At 50.7% G+C, this 2,761-nt stretch overlaps 1 protein-coding gene across 1 annotated transcript in view; it reads left to right on the forward strand.

Moving 5' to 3' along the window:
• Nucleotides 1-1,580: 1,580 nt before the first annotated feature.
• Tesk2 (testis associated actin remodelling kinase 2) overlaps nucleotides 1,581-2,761 on the forward strand; it is a gene marked incomplete at its 3' end in the record, with an annotated part of 67,571 nt that continues 66,390 nt past the window's right edge. Inside the window, exon 1 of the mRNA XM_008837627.3 lies at nucleotides 1,581-1,908. The remainder of the gene's footprint in view (nucleotides 1,909-2,761) is intronic.

Here is a 2,761-nt window from a genome sequence, read left to right on the forward strand (position 1 = left end):
TTGGGAGGAGCCCCTGGCTCCTTTCTTTTACCAGCTCCATCCATGTGAGGATAAGTCAAAGGTCCTGCTCGACCATTGTTGGCTCCTCTTGGAAGCATGGAGGAAATGATTCTTCCGTGTTGACCCTCCTCTTTATAGACTGGACACTGGTTCAAGTCCATCTGGTGGGGTCTCCTTGGCCTCTTTGATCAAGAGGTCAGATGACCCACTGCCTTTACAGGACGTTTTGCGAGATGCTCATTGCCCCTGGGAACTAATCGACCTATGTGGGCAAGGAGCAAAAAGTGTCCTTTGCGTCCCTCTGACCCAATTAGTATAGATCTCAGGGTATGTCTGTTAAACATCCAAGAAGGTTAGTTCCACCATTCTGGCATTTTTAATTACTGTGTGTCTTGCAGATAAATCTTGGGTAATGACCAGTTGGTCTCAAATAAACCTTATCTAGAGATATATTTCTTGATCTGTTATGTATAATTTGTCCGTAGATTGTAGGAATAATATGGTTCCCTCTGGTTTTCGTGACTAGCTAGGCATTGTTTCTCTCTTGTATCGTGTCCCCCCTCTATCATGGTTTTCCCACTTAAGGTGCCTGCACTTCCCCCCCTTTCTTCCTTACTAATACCCTTGCTCCCATGATCCTACCTCTGTTGAACCGTCCTTAACTCCAGTTCCAGGGGAATCTGAAGCCTTCTTCTGACCTCCGCGCCATTGCACGACACGGGTGCACTCACATACACGCAGGCAATAAACTCATACACATAAAGTAAAAATAATAAAATTTTTTTTAAAAAAGAAAAAAAGACTCTCCTTTTCTAGGGAGATTTCTGGAGAGGTTTGTAGCCTCTGGGAGTAAGACCCATATCCCGATATACCTGCCTGCTCTCGTTCTGCTGCAGACTGCTCAGGCATAAGATTATGAGCTCCTGGAACCCATGTATACGGGAAGCTTAAGGAAATCCGTACCTGAAGAACAGATAGAATTCTTACTCCGCAAGAAGCTCTTTCATAATCTCCTTTTCAAGCTAGCTCAAAGTGATAAGCTTTCACCGAATCCAATCTCTCCCCTCGGCATTTTGTTGAGTTCTACTTATTGCTTTATCTGAAGCCAATAGTAATTATGTGTCAATTTTCCCTTCTCATCATACTGAGATCCTGCAAGACACTGCATTCAAAAGCCGCGCCAGTCTAGTCCTTTTTCAATTGGCCTTATCAATTACCAATCATTTCTGTTTGGGGCAATTTTGATTGGTCAGTCTTGTGTCTTGTGAGATTCTCAGGACTAGGGTTTCCCCCAGGTGTATTCTCAGCTCTCGGGTTCCGCTTTTTCAGCACACTGTCTTCTGTTTTTACCTCCACTTCCTTCCTATTGGTTCTCTTTATCCTCCAAGAGTTGTCGCCTAACGTTTCTGATTGGCTTCTTTGGATGCCCATTGCTCCCGCCCTCGTACCACGTGGTATTCCTAAAGCTAATTGGGCAACTCTACTAGCCGGTTTATCAGCGATGGGCCGGGCGATTGATTGGCTGCCCTGAGGGCGGGCCTGAGGAGAGGGGCGTGGCCATCTGCGGCCCCCACCTCCAGCGTCCCTGCCCCCAGGCGTTTGGGTCGCTGGCCACCGGGAGCCTAGAGTTTCCAGCTGCCTCCTGGGTCTCGGCAGTGGTGGTGCTCCGGGCCTGCCCGGGAGGCGGGGGGACAACCACGACTGACGGGCCATGGCTGCAGGCGCCGAGTCCTCCGCCGTCGTCGGCCTCGCTGAGTCGCCGACTTCTGTGCCAGGGATCCCCACCTCCTCCGCAGGCTAAACCGACGCGGCGGCCGCGGGCAGCCGGAGCTGCTATGCGCGCTCTGGGCCGCCTCCCTCGCCCGCCGGCCCGCGCGGACGCCCTTCGCCTGCGCCGAGCTGCCTCAGGTAACGTCGGCGAGTGCGCAGGGAGCGACCTGCGAGTCCTGGCCGCGCGGCTGCGGCATCTTCGCCGCCCCCGAACCTCGGCGCTGGAGTCGCCGAGCACTGGCGGCCCCGAGGCGTCCCAGCAGGGCAGGGTTCAGTCCCACGTCGCCCTTCCCCTCGGGGTCCCGGGACAGTACCCACCTTCTCGCCTCAGTGGCTGAGAACTCTTTGGGTTGCATCTCTCGCGTCGAGGATGTGGTGTCTGACTTCGATCCGACCTGCCTCACTTCTGGGGTTCTGGAATCATTGTGTGTAAAGCTTGTTTCATAGACTCTAATCCCTTCACCGCGCTCGCTGGTCCTAGTACCGGTCCTACCACCAGGGTCTGGATTTCTTCCCCTTCTATCAAACGTGCTCATCCCTCCAAAACCCACCTAGGTGAAGGGGCCTTCCTCCCTTTCCTCGCTTTTTCCCTCCTTTGCCTTTTGCCTTTCTTTATGAAAACTTGACTAAGCTGATCTTCAGATTTGGCTAAAAATAAAATTCAGAGTTGTCTAAAAAACTTTTCAGTTTATATCTCAAGAAAAAGTTGCTAAAGAATTTGGGCTTTAGGTGCCGGAGAGATGGCTCAGTGGTTAAAGAACACTGGCTGCTATTGCAGAAGTCTGGGGTTCGAATCCCAGTACCCACATGGCAGCTAACAACTGTCTGTAACTCCAGTTCCAGGGTATCCAACAGCCTCTTCTGTTCTCCATGGGCACTGCACAACACGGGTGCACTTACCTACATTCAGGCAATGCATACATACACATATAATAAAAATAAAAATAAAAATAAAAAATAACCTGTTGATCTCTTCTTTAAAAAAAGAATT

This window comes from Nannospalax galili, unplaced genomic scaffold, assembly GCF_000622305.1.
Source record: "Nannospalax galili isolate Female #2095 unplaced genomic scaffold, S.galili_v1.0 scaffold1719, whole genome shotgun sequence".
NCBI classification, from domain to species: domain Eukaryota; kingdom Metazoa; phylum Chordata; class Mammalia; order Rodentia; family Spalacidae; genus Nannospalax; species Nannospalax galili.